The sequence below is a fragment of the Larus michahellis genome, chromosome 4 (assembly GCF_964199755.1).
Source record: "Larus michahellis chromosome 4, bLarMic1.1, whole genome shotgun sequence".
NCBI classification, from domain to species: Eukaryota; Metazoa; Chordata; class Aves; order Charadriiformes; family Laridae; genus Larus; species Larus michahellis.
The window spans coordinates 6,768,380-6,782,740 of record NC_133899.1 but is presented as its reverse complement, the minus strand read 5'-3'; the positions used below and the strand labels follow the sequence as shown (position 1 = coordinate 6,782,740).

The 14,361-nt window shown below is 45.6% G+C and overlaps 1 protein-coding gene across 2 annotated transcripts in view; it reads right to left on the bottom strand.

Moving 5' to 3' along the window:
• MAF (MAF bZIP transcription factor) overlaps positions 1–14,361 on the bottom strand; it is a 200,577-nt gene that overhangs the window by 8,465 nt on the left and 177,751 nt on the right. The window lies entirely within an intron of this gene.

Genomic DNA, 14,361 nt, shown 5'->3' with positions numbered 1-14,361 from the left:
GAGCCTGGGAGACACTCTCCTCAGATCTAGGGTGAATCAGCTGAGCTGGCTTTATACACGGAAAACAAGGGCTTTTTCTTTTCCCCAAAGCCCTTGGCATCCTTCAAGCTTCTGCCCAAGAGCAGCCTCAGCCGCTCCCTAGTCGGACACTTCCTTACCTGACACCACAGTCTTTCCTAAAGCAGTAGTAAAGAATATACGGCCTTGCTTATACCTGCTACACCACCTTTAGCAACAGCCTTCAGTAAATAAGCAATCCTGCCCACGGGTCTTCCTCTACTCTCTGCAGCAAGCCCCTTCCCCGAGGGCAGCACATCCTCATGAGCTTGCTCCTGCACTGACATGGTTGGGGGAGAAGCGAAAGGGACTATTCCAGAAAGAGCAGCACCTCTTTTCAGCCTTTCTGAGGGCGGGGGGGGGGGGGGGGAGAAAAAGGAAAAAGAAAAAAAGTTTTTTCGTGTCTCCTAGAAGTTTTGTCCAGTCCGTGCCAGATGCTGCCGAGAACGGTAGTGGCGTGGCTCAAAGTGTTTGCAAGTTGAGGTGATGGTTACAGTCAAATTCCTTGTATTGTCTGGAGTTTGTCTGGGGAGAAAACCTGATTAACTTCTGTCACCTGTGCAACAGCATTCTCAAATGCATTATTTTTCCTTTTCACAGCCAAACAGAATTAACAATGATGCAGCTGGTCCACGACAGCAGAGCTTCGCAGCGGAGCTTGGCATTGCTGGGTTAAGAAGAGGCGGTAATTAAGGAATGCTGGGAGCTCTGCACTCCCCCGAAGGCCTGGACCTTATGCTCCATTTAGGCAAACATTAATAACCGATAATGAACACCCTGTCATTCCTTATTGCTGAAATATTGCATGCTTTTATGAGAATTCAGTACTTAAAGAGATTGCCTGCCTTGCTTCAAAGAATATCTGGGAGGTGTTTTTCCTCCGTACACATCTCACGATTTCAGTGTTACGAGGTAAAAGCATTTTTAATGTTAGCATAGTTTTGTGTTAGTATGAAGTAAGCTACCAAACTTCATGGAGTTGGTTGGGTTCCTCTGGTTCCTGTTTCCGCTTAATAAATATTTATTGACACTAGTGTATTACCCTCTCTAGAATTTCACTGTCACTATTTTCTCCAACTGAGATAAAATTCCTTTCTCTCTCTCTCTCTGTTTCTTTCTTTCTTGCTTTTTCTTTCTTTTGTTCTTTCCCTTTCTATCCTTTGTCTTTTTCTCTTTCTCTTTCTTTTCTCTCCCTCTCTGTCCTCCTCTTTGTCGCTCACTCTCCTGTGTTGAGATAGCCAAGCATAAAAAAAGCTTTTTATTTTTTATATCGTTTTCATTCCAAATTAAAAAATGGCACAAAGCTGTGGAGCATTCGCTTCTATTAGAAACACTTGTGAAAATAATTTTTCTTGCACTCTCAGCTTGGTTTCAGCACAGGAGGGATGTGCAGAGACATTAAAAAGGAGAAGCAATTGAAAAGAAACAGACTCCAAACCCTCCATTTTAATATCCTAGATGTGCCTAAGTCATTGGCTTTCAAATATATTTTGGTGTAAAATTTGGCACATTTACAGCCGGCCAGATTTATTTATTTGACTGGCTTACATTTTTCCGGTTGATTTACCTGAGGCAATGTCTGTGTGAATTACTCCACAATGCATTGACTCCAGTGTTCATTAAAGGTAGTTAAGTGATCCTGTGTCTAATATTAAAGCAAACCCCATTAACCTTAACTAGTATCATATCAGCAAAACAAAAAGAACTGAATAAAGCAAAATAGATAGGGTATTTATAGTTCTTGGAAGAGATCCAGCAAACTTACATCAAGCTCCTAATTGTCCTAATAAGCGCTTGCTAGTTATCCCCATAAGAAAGGAGGAGGCTGGGTGAGGGCTGTGTCCCTGATGCACCGCTCCAGCCCCACGGGACTTTCTGACGGGGAGACGTTGGAGGGTGATGCCGCGGAGCGTTTCCCACCCACACGCTGAAGGGTCTCGCTAGACCCTTTCCCCTCTGCTTCCCTTCCAAAGTCAACAGTTCCCATTTGAACGGTGTTCTTTTTGCCCCTGTCCATATGGGTGCCCCGGCTCTGTCAAGTCCGCCTACGTGAGCAGGCAAAGTGCCTTGCTAGGAGTGAAGAGCCACCAGAAGCTCTGAGGGGAGTGGAGGTGCCGTTTCAATCAGTGACGGCTTCCACTGCTGTCCGTGCGGCAGACGTAGCCCGTGCTCTGCCCAGAAAGTACCTGACTGCTGGGGCCTTGACTTGCAAAACCACACAGACGTGAACCAGCAGAAATCTATGCCAAGTCTTGACTTCTTTTCCCACCCCCCGGCTTTTTCTTTTGACATCTGGAAGACAAATTTCAGATATTCTCAGACCAGGTAGGGGTTTTTATTAGAGAAAGTCTTTCCAGCAACACTGCAATAATTTGACTTGTATCAAGGTTGAATAACTCCTTGTCAGGTGTTAAGCTCATGACCTTTCAAGCCAAACACACTTATACTAACCAGTTTACCATTGGAATGATCAATATCTTGTAAGTGAGAAAGTCTAGACAGATCTTATTTTGTCCTTTGGTATCACTTGTGGCTTTGGAATTGATCATTATATGTGGCTGGGGAAAAATCGCCTATACATTTCATGCTCCGTATTTATCTTGACAAGGTTCTCTAGGATTATATTTTCATAATCTGAATGGCAGTGGAACAGCTGCTCAGCCTGTGCAAGCCCTTCTTATCAGCCTGCATTTAAGCTACGGTAATTACTCTTTCTCCTTATGTATTTCTTTTTTAAACAAGCGTGTACTATACATTAAAATGTATGGTTGGGGTGGCAGGGGGGCACACAGAGAAGCTTGGAGAACGCTGCTAAAATCTATTTCTTTCCATCCACAGATGGAGGCTTGTATTTTGTTCTAAATGAAGCCCGCGGCTGAGCGTGCATGGTCCCTGCGGCAGGATCCCAACCTACGCAGGGAACGTGTTGTTTTATTAACAAATCCTTTAGAGCCAAGGTGTCCTGAGACTGGAGGCAGTTTAGGAAAGCCAGAATAGCCGTTGGTGATACCCAACAGTAAACACACCGCTGGCTGAAGTCCCTTTGCAAAGAGGTCCCTTAGCGAACCCCGTGGCCTGCGGACGCCGCCAAGCCATCGCCGGGAGCTCAGCGCCCCAGCGGGGACCCTCACAGCCAAAACGCCATCGCCGCGAGCCGCGCTGACGCCAGGCACGGGAGGTGCCTGGACGCCATGGGGATGGACGCACTGAAGTACAGCCGGCAGATGCGTGGCTGTTTGCTGATGCCCTTCACCGTGGGACGGAGAAAACAGGAAAATAGGTATCTCGGAGAGGGAGAACGTGCCGCTTTTCTCTTTCTTTTTTACATTTTTTTTCCAGTGCTAACTATGTTATTTACTAGATGCCTTCTCTGGGCTGTGCTTTTTCTTCTCTCCCCCACCCCTGTTGCGTTTGCAGAGTACTTTCCAACGGGCGTTTCGTGAATTAGCTTCATGCTTTAAAAGAGAAGATTGCTCTGGCAGAGAACAGCATAGTTGTAAAAGTGTCAAGGTGTTATGAATGTCCTGATGATAGAGCCCAGTTGTTATCTGCTGGGTAGTGAGGGAGGATAGCTAATGATGTGCAGCATGTAAACCGTTTGTTGCTCTAATCCATCTGTGTGGAGAGGAGTGAAAAAGAGGGGCGAAATCCTGGGAAAATTACTTGGACAGCTGGAGATAAAGTGTGTACTGATGGAGTCATCCAGAGGTAGCTGTCAACATGAGCTGTGTTTGCATATAATCCAAGCGACGCACAACGATTCCTTTTGGTATTTTTTTTTTTTTAATGGGGGGTTCACGTGTCTGTGCACAGACCTTAATTACTACCCAGTATCTCTTACCAACTGGGCTCCAGTTTTAAGTGAGGAATGTGATTTTAATCAATTCATGGCTGGGTGGTGGAGAGAAGTACTACAAACAGACCAAAGCAAGACATACGGATCCCTTTGGAGGACCTGAATTAAATGAGAAGCAGTCATTTTATTAATTCTGCTGTGTTTTATAGACCTTTTATATGGAACATTACCCATACAACTTCACTATCTAATTAAAAAGGGCTCTTATCAATTTGCTGGGCAGTTGCTTATGCAAAAAAAAAAAAAAAAAAAAAAAAAAGAGGAAGAAATAATATATATTTTTTTGAATCCCAGAAAGTCATCTACCTTAAGGGAGTACAGAACAGATCGCCAAATGCCTGGTGAGGCTATCCTGGCTGGTTATCTTTACTCTTTCAAAAGAAGTGTGATAAAAACAGAACATTAGCCAAGGCTTTGGGAATGAATCCTGCACCGTGCGCGTTGTTCATATGGAAACCTTACGCGGGTCTGGTGCAGTGCCCGCGGATACGCGAGCAGGGTCTAAATTAAGGGCTTTGTAAACTGAATTTACACCGTCCCTCCTGGCAAACCAGGCGCTCTTTTCCTCGAGCTGGTGTTATCCTTGAGCAGCAGTGGCTTGAGCAGCTCTGTAATGTTGTTAGTGGGGACGGGGAAGCGCGCGTGATGCTCGCGGGTGTGAAACGTGTAAACTCTTTTTTGCAAAGGGAGGCGAGGGAAAGCGCATGCCTGGGAGCCACGCCGGACCTGGCTCTGAGCATCACATCAACAGGTGACTAATGGCCTTAAAATGGACTCTGCCTTTTGCCGGCGGCCTGAGAGGAAGGGCAGGAGAGCTGGGGAAAGGTGATGGCGATGGGGAGCGCCTTCCCGTGTGCAGCCCCCGGTGCTTTGTGCCTGGTTTGTGTGGGACGCGGCTGAAGCCATCCCAGCGCCTCAAAAGCAGCACCACAAGGAAAGAAGCAGGAGGGAAAGGGAAAAAAAGAAAAATCTTCTGAACCCCTCGCGCCTCCATAAACCCTTACTTTATGCGGCGTATTGGATTTTACAAGCACAGGGTCTGCTGGGAGCTGTCTGCCGAGCGCGCAGTTAGCGGTGATTGAACACCGGCGTTTTAGCATTTTGACTTAAATCCAGTGTAAACTTGTAAGTGAACTGCTGGCCTGGGCTGGGTCTCTGGTGGACGGCAGTCAGCAATGCATCACAGGCTGCGCAGCCCACCGAGCGCCCGGCCGGCCGCCGCGGGTCACAGTTCAAAAGAAGCCTGAAATTTCGCTTCAATGGATCCTGAATTACCTCTCATCCCAGGGAAGGCTTTATTTCTCTCCCTCTCCCTCCCTCCCAGCGTTGAGCCGGCGTGTCTGGAGAAGAGAGGGAGAAAGGGAGCCGGTGCTGAGACCATCTCCAATGTACCTGGACTACAAACAAACCAGAAGTATTTTCCTTCCAGCAAAGCTGTTCCTTTAATCTTTATGAGCAGGAGAAATTCATGCATTACAGAGGCACAAAAATGAAAAGGGAAGGGCGGGTGGGAATAGCTGCATTAGAATTAAGCCCTGTTTTTAATATGACACCTGTCAGACTTATTGTTAAAAATATGGAGAAAGGCTCCCTTCAGAAATAATAACATTGCGGCAAGGTTAGTTATAACACGGTGAGTCCTGTCAACAGCCGCAATTAGAAGTTGTTTACCATCGAGCGAAATAGCTCTGCAGCGCCGGGGCTGTATGGACGGTACGTGTTGTTTCAGCCCCAGCCGAGGGCTCACGGATAATCCGAGCCGGGATCCGAGGTTCCTCCCCGCGATCAACATTGCTTTCCTAATGACACCATGGCCCAGCCAGGGATGAAGTGCTGCTTTACAGCCAGCGAATGGTGGCACCGGGTTTGGGCTGCTAAACCATTAAAGGGTCAATTTACGATGTGTTAGCGGGTGGGGGATGCCTGGCACCCCTGGTAGACAAGAGCTGTGAGAGAGCCCTGTGCTGCAGGGGCCACTAATTCTGCCAGGCGGCTATTAAAAGGCCTCCTTCGCCGTCGCAATTAAGCCCCTCCGCCGGGGCCAGCGCGGCGCTGTGGCGGCCACCGGCAGAAATCCCGCTCTGTGGCGGCTGCCGACTGCGACGCTGTGTTTGTAAGTCACCCGGCGCTGGTAGTTAAACTCCCACCACAAAATTAATTTCATTTATGCCTTCAGCCAGATTTCAAAGTAAGGCTCTGGAGACACAGGAGAAATTAATTTATTAAAAAGCAATGGCTTGATAATGCACATGATGATAGAATAAATGAATCTGTTCAATATCTTATAAAACAGTTGGCAATCACATAATAGAGCATTCATTGTCAATTTAGTAGCTTGTCTCATTATACTCTGCAAATAGTAGTAAAATGGTGTATTATTCATGAACCAACATGCTTTAATTACTTTTAGTGCACATTTATTTTTTCAAATGTAATATGAGTTAGATTCATCTATAACTGTAACTCAGCTTATGAATCTTGAAGCGGTAACACAAACTGGAAGAGGAATTTTATGAGCACGGGAATCGGTTTCTGGGAAGTTTGTAACCTTTCTGTATGCTGTGGAAGCAGGTCCTAAAACGCCAACCTCAGATATCGTCCCCAGGTTGGATTATAGCTGATAATACTTTAATAAATACAATATTATTATTTGATAATTTATTCAGCTGGAATGTCATGTTTCATCTTTTGCTAGTTGGGTTTTTTTCCTTGCCATAAAGCAAATCTCCAAATCTAATATAGTTTATTTGTTGGCTTTACAAATGGAAATCGTCACGTTACTGCTCCCTCCCTTCTTGGCGTCACCCCCCACCCCCCACTTTTCACCGGCTTAATTTGCTATGAAGGTCTCACATACATACGGCCAAGGTCAGTGAAAGTCCACTGCTCATTTCAATTAAAATGTTTGCGAGGATTTGTAAGTAATAAACTGATCTTGCCTATAATAACAGGTTTCCCTAAGTCGGTCTTGCCGCTACTAAGTATAATGTTGCTGCACATTGTTGATTTCTATGTACATAGAAAAAAGAGCACTGTAAAATAAGATGACTTAAAAATGCAATTAAAGTGTAAATCTTTACACCCATTAACATTTAGGGTCCATTAGATTACTTTGTCTTTTACAATATTAAATGCTAAGATGTTTTGCTTTTGTTCTGTAACAGTATATTCTCGTTCTATTTATAATACAAATGTAATTTAGCTCCCAATAAATCTTGGCTTTAATTGGTTATTAAGTATGTGCTACTGTGTCATAAATTTCAACCACAGAATTTCTTTTTCTTCCCGTTCGTGTCGATGGCTTTGTATTCTGGGGTCAGGTACGGGGTTTCGCAGCATCATAAATGCCGAGCCCGTCTGAGCATCCCTCCCCAGGACTCGAACGAGGAGCATCGCCCTGAGGCTCAGCCCTTCAGTGGGTGCCGTGGGGGAGCCAGAGCTGGGCTTCCACCCCCCGGGGGGCAGAATCCGGCCTTCTACCTGCCCACAGGGGATGTACGGGGTTGTACAGGCACTGAGGTTAACGGGTACCCCGGGTCGGAGGCTGAGCTTACACAGGGGCTTCACCCGAGTCTCGTCCCGAGGGGAGTTGCTCTTGCAACACGTTCGCTCCCTTCGCAGCGACCGGAGAGCCCGGCCTCCGTCTCCCCGGGCAGGAGATGAGGTTGTGGCCTGGTGGGTGGCCAACACTGGAGCTTTGGCGCTGATAAAGGTTGCGGAGGGTATAAATCAGGGCTGAATTTCACTTTCTCTCATGCTTGATGTTATCTTCTGCTTTGAAAGGTGTCCAAACTATGGCTGCATGATTATGACTCTTTTCCTCAGGCCTCAGTAAGCACAATTTAGGCTAGTTTTTATTGGTCACCGAGGATGAGTTTCTAAGGTTTTTTAGATTCAAGAACTGGGGTAATAGCATTGTGAGGGCATGGCCCAGTTTCCTTTGTAATCCTGATTTCAGTTCCCAATAGTAACCTGAAGCCATGACTGTTTAATCCTTAATTCCTGCCACAATTAACATCTCATATTCAGGAGGACTTCTCTGAGATTTGGAAGGAAATCTGTCCCCAGCTAGGTCAGCCCTAGCCGGTCTCTTTACTAAATGGGATGGGATCCTTTTCAGCTTGAGTCAAACACAGTAACACCTCATTTAATGGGGCAACAGAGCAGAGAATCTGTTAGCCGGCTCCGGTCGGATGCAGTACGAATCAACATCCTTGCAATTAGAGCTAGCGAGGAATGCAAGCACACAAACTCATAAGCTACTAATGAACTATTTGAGCAATTCTACAGGTATTTATATAAGGCTGAGGCAGCATCCTCGGCTGAAGAGCTCCCCCCCCAACCAGGTATTCCCAAGGAGGCTGTAACAGAAGTGAAATTTCTTTATGTAAATACTGGCAACGCTGAGCAACCCGCGTTTTCTGCCATCGTCTCTGTGCTTGCGGGTTCGGGGTTGTGCTGGCAAACAAACGGGGCCTGTTCATGCCACGTCACTGCCGACAAATGTCAGTTTGCCGGCTCCTCACCGACATTTTTACACTTGTGTGAGCATAACCACACCACCACAACTTTTTTATCCCTCTTTCAGCACCCCCATGCCACCTTGCCCTGTTCACCGTCATCCTGGATTTGCCCACCCTGCGCTAAATCCCATCTGCTCATTCCCCTGTAGGATAATCTCAAAGAGGACCTCAGTTTAGCTGAGGCTGTCATCCCTTTCTACAGGTGATGGCAGGTGGTTTGCAGGGTGAACCCCTCATCACCAAGAGCCCGAGGACGTTGGGCTGTGACCGAGAGCATCCGAGGCACAGCAGCAGCTCTACCTGCGCTCCTACGTGTCCCCTGCTCCTTCTCGTGGGTCAGCAGAGCAAGGTGTAAGGTTCACACCACCACCTCTCCGACACGGTATCCAAACAGTCTTGGAAGCTACCAATAATTTATGGGACCAATCGCCTTGCTCTCATCTGCGTCTGCTTTATTCTGGTTTGGCAAAAAAAAACCCAAAAGCTGAAAACAGGATGGTGACCTGGTTGTTGAAGTGCTAAAGCAGCTTAGGTCCCCAAAACCTGGGCTAAAAATGCCATCGCACAGATAGGCACTTGACTTAAGCCCTGCAGAGGCCATGGAAGGCACTGACACAGCATCAAGTTGCGCCAGGGGAGGTTTAGAGTGGAGAGTTGGAAAAATTTTTACGCTGAAAGGGTTATTAAGCATTGGAACAGGCTGCCGAGGGAAGAGGTTGAGGCCCCATCCCTGGAGGTATTTAAAAGACGGGTAGAGATTAGTGATGGGTTTTGTCAAGAGTTAGGTTGATGGTTGGACTGGATGATCTGAAAGGTCCCTTCCAACCCAGGCGATTCTATGATTCTCTGACGATGCTTCCCCCAGACCTCATGCACCGCGTGGCTGAGTGGCCTGCCACGGGGAGAGCCGAGGAAGGCTTAGGATTTAACGTGTCTTTACATGAGTTTACTATTTCACTCTGTAAATTGCTTATGGAGCGCTTAAATCAGGCAGACTTTAAAAAAAACCCACAGAAAATAGCTACCTCAAGTTGTCTTGAAAAGAAATTTTACAAAAAAAAAAAAGGAGTGAAAAGCACATCCATGGTGATCAATTGAACTACACTTCAAACAACTTTTACTGGCAAATTGGTCGGTCAGTCATCTAAATATTTGTTTTCATTCCACGAACAAGCAGAACGTACAAAAAAAATAAAAGAAATCATTTTTTCCAGAGCACGAGCCACAGTCTTTGCCTCAGTGGTCTTATTGGCTGATTAATCTATATGTTTACTGTACTTTGAATGAAATGCAATAGTTCCCTCTGAATAACCTGATTAGTCTTAATTTCCTAATTTTTATATTAGCCCCCCGGTTTTGAACCCTTTGGCCATTTACAATACTCGGGTATTTTCTCAGTTGCAGAGCAGTTGTTCCCATGGATGCCTTTACTCCTCCCTGTGGGCTTAATGGCATCTTTTGTACAGCGAGACATTCACAGGAATATACGTATATAAACGTGCAAGTATGTGTTTATATAGACGTATATATCTTACACCCACTTTCATATATACATGGACAGTTTAATATATGATTTGCTTTAAAATGCTTTTGTTTCCCCTTCCAGTGTCTGCATTTTGAATCACCTGGAATCTGAGGATTGCCGAGTCACTTGGAGCATAACTCCGGACCTGACCATGGCTGGTTCTTTTTCTGCTTTCTCCTCTGCCCCACCGTCCTTATGCCCTCTGCCTGAAGCCGCTCTGACATTATTTTTCCTTTAGATCAGGAAAGAAGCAAAAACGACGAAATTAAGTTGTTCATCTTTCGTCTCCAATCCTTTTTTTTGTTTTTCACTAATATTTTTATGGGATTCCTGCTTGCCTAATTAGTTATTTTATATATCAAGTTTAGCATAGAATTTTGCATTCTTTAAGCACATGTACTTTTCAGTTTGACAGTATATCTGTGTTTCTTATGGCTAGCAAATCTAAAATATATTTCTTTTTGCAGTCTTCCAGAGACCTATGTATTTAAGACAAGAAGAACCTGAAAATTAATGGAATTGTAACAAGGCAAAAAAGGCATTAAGAACTCCTAAACCAACCCATTCATAGTTAAAGCTGTAACAACAGGTAACTTTCTGAGATCACATTGATGGCCATGACAAAATTTATTTGCAAACCACTGCCTTAAAGTATAAGCCTTATATCATTGCACGTCGTCATGGCTTATTAAGATACAAAATACAGACACAAGCTCCTATACGCCACTACACATTATGAAAATTAAGCTTTCAGAATTTGTTGCCTGCCCTAAGTTAAGAATCAATGGCTTTGGCTTTCCAAATTTCGGAAATCTGAATGCATCTGCAAAAGACAGGAGATGAAACAAATGAACCAAAAGCTCCATAATGTTTAGAAACTACTTCGGTTTCTTTAAAATGTTCACTGAACTAGCAAGAGTATCTTCCAGTCCTCCTTAAAATTAGTTCTTGGCTCCTGGTATCTGTTAACATACTTGATATACTTTCCCCGATGACCCTGGATGCGTCTGGAGGTCAGTGCTCCAGCGTTCCTGCCTATCTTTATTGTCCCTAACTCACTTTCTCTCCAAGCCTCTTCCCCCGTGCCAACAAAAATATTTCTAGTCCTTCTATCTTCGGCAGCTCACTCTATCAATGCGTAACAGATGGAGAGTCTGTTCTGCTGAAGAGTGGGACCAAGTGCTTTTGCCCATGGACAATGTGCTGGATGAGCGTGTTGAAGTGATTGCAGACCAGGATAAACAAAAGAGTGGCAGAGGGCAGGAGAGCATCTTAAAACTATTCATGACAAGGGTTTGCAAGGGAGTTTTAGTAAAAGAACCACGTGAGCAAATATTTACACTTGAAAAACCTCTTGCTCCTCAGGAAGCTGTGAATATTTCGTTGGGTGAGTTTTTTTTGTTTGCATTTTGCAGATGTTTCCGAGGGCACTGCTGAGCCCCTTCCTCACCATCTCCCACCACCGGCACGTCTCGGGTTCCACCAGAGCTTCTCTCAGGCGTCCTTGCTTCCTGTGCTTTTCTAAAAATGCCACTCTCTGATATCCACGGCTGAGATCTCATCCAGCTTTGCTGCTTCAAGGCCCTGGTGCCGCCTCTTCTTGCTGGGAAGGGTACTCTCTTTGCCAGCACGGACCCCAGGGCACGCCACTGACCGTCGGCTTTTCCCTTCCCTTCTGCTGTCACTGCCTCTGACGTTGCCACTTACACCTAAACCCAAGCATATGCCATCAATGAACCTCTCATCTTCATTGATCTTCCTGAGCACATCAACCTGTCTCTCTAAATCTGCCCTCTGATTTTTCAAGTAATAGAAAGAATCCCTCTGGATAACCACATAATCATCTCCTTTTGGCTCCTGGTCAGGCTGCCTCGCTCGTTCTTGCTCGCTCTCTCTCTTTTCTGAATGAGGAAGGTGATAAAAACGCTGCCTTCCCATTTCGGTCTTCTGCGAGGCTTCCTGGGTGCCCCACCAGACCCTCTCGGCTTCCGGCTCTTTGAAGATGAATGAATAATATTCCTCTGAGTTTCTATTATCCGCAAACTACCAATTAAACAGAACCAGCAACCAGAGATAAAAGTCCAGCCTTGGCGAAATCCACGGCAAAATGGACTCGGAAAGCCCAGGATATTTTCACGTACGCAACTGATGGAAAGATAGAGCTGCAGAGGGGGAGGTGGGGGGAGATGCCAGGTATCCCCGTCCTTATCAGGGCTCAGATACCCACGGAATAACTAACTCAGTAATTGCTGTGGGACTACAGGCTAATTATTATATAATTATATACTTATATATAGTTATTTATATGAGGGGAAGAGGTCAAATTTAGCACATTATCATAAATTCACAAATCAGGAGCTTTATTTTAAAATCTTTGACTGCGTGGCCTTTGATCTTTGAACTGTTTGGTAACTTCAAGCATCATTACCCCATAATGTGCCAGAATGTGCAATTAGTGTGAGTACAATTACATACGGTATGATATTTGTGTCGTGTTTAATACAACTGGTCTGTGAATGTGTATGCTCTGAATAATAATGAAATCCAGGTTTAATTATTGATTTTTAAAAAATGCTTTTAATATGCTGATACTGATGCAGCTAAACATCAAACAGCGTAAATATAACATGAAACTGTAGAGCGATTAGGCTAAAATGTGACGTTACCCATCCGTCTTCGCGTTTTTTTCCATTGCGCCTACCAGTATAGCACGTAAGTGATATGATTTATTTATTTTGTTTATTTAGAATTAAATAATAATTAAAAAGGCTCCTGCGCAAGGCTGTAGGAACCCTACCGCACCATTAATAACGCGATGCCATCCCAGCCCGCATTAGCGTGATCCTTTTGGGCAGGAATTCAGCCAAGGAGTCACCTCTAGGAATGCCTTTCTGCCCCTTCGCTGCCCTCTCCGAACCGGATGGTTTTTTTTTCTGGAGGGGCTGGAAGGTGCCCCAGACCCAGGCCGCGTCCCTGGGGATGTGGGGGGGGTTGGGTTCGCTGCCAACTGCCCCCTCCCTCCCGCGCTGGGCACCGCTGCTCATCGCAGCAAAAGGGTCACGTACTCACTCCCAGCAGTCGCCGTCCCCGCTCGGCCACACGGACCACGTAGCGCTTAATGAGAGCTTATTTATTTAATTTATTCACACTTATGTCTCTATCAGGCCTGCCTTCGAGGCTCTGCGGAGGGCCAGCTCGCTCTCCCAGCCGTGGCGCAGCGCCTCCAGCCCCTGAGCCGAGAGGCGGCATGTGGGGGATCTCCCCTCGCCTCTGGCAGGCCTTCGAGGCTGCCAGATTCCATAGGGGTAGGTGCAGAACTGCAAAACGTGCGCTGACCCCACGCAGCAAAGCGCTTCAGCGTGTGCGTAACCGTGGGCGTGCGAGGGCGCGCTCCCACCGGGACGATTTACGTCCTTAAAGCCAAGCACATGGGAAGATGCTTTTCCAGGTTACGGCCACAATGCTCAGCACGGCCTGAGGCTTTGATGTCTCGCACTGAATTTGGTGTGTAAGAGAAGGCGGACGCCTTTATTTTTATCTGTCTGTCTAGGCATAAAATTGTCATCAACTCTTTTTTCTTTTTTTTTTTTTTATTTTTTTGCTATAGTATTTTACTGTTTTTTGTCACAGCCGGCAAGATAACTGAGCAGATATCTTCTTCTCAAGTGAAATGAAATGGAAATAGCATCTGCCTACAAAAATCAATTTAGAAACTACCTATATATTTTCGGGCTCAGACAATGGGTATTTCCAAAACCGTGCCTTCTAAAACCCTCTGAGTGTAAAAAGAAGAGAAAAAAATAATACCTGGATGCGAGCTATCATCCATCAATCAGGCAAACTCACTCAGACTCAGATGCGTGAGCCAAAATGAACTTCAGATTGAAATGGATGGGAGACAGGCTACGTTGTCTGATTTGCTTGGGTTACTTCATTATTAATCTCTTTGCTTCCATTTATTTTAATGATCATAGCCAAGAAAGTCTCATTTATGAAGACCACTTTTTTTTTTTTTATTTTATTTTTTTTTAAAAGGGACTACTTTATGCCACGGTTGAAACCCAGACTCTGCTCTTTTTCTTCACAGCTGCCAAGAGTAGGGCTGCTTTCCTTACAGCTGCTCCGGGGCTGTGGAAAACACGTGTTGGCGCCTGGACCCGTGGAAAGGGCTGGACCTTTCCGCAGCATTTCATTCAGGAGCCCAGGAGGGTCCCCCATCACACACCCCTCTCCCAGGGGGTTTCTCCCTGTGCTGCACTACCAGACAGCGAGAAAACTCCGGGATGGAGAAGGGGAAAGGTTAAAAAACAATGTTTGCTGGAATAGATGCTAATGGGTCTGGCCTTTGCGTCTGGGATAGAGGAGGAGAGAGATTTGCTTCAAACTTGCTCTGTCTCATC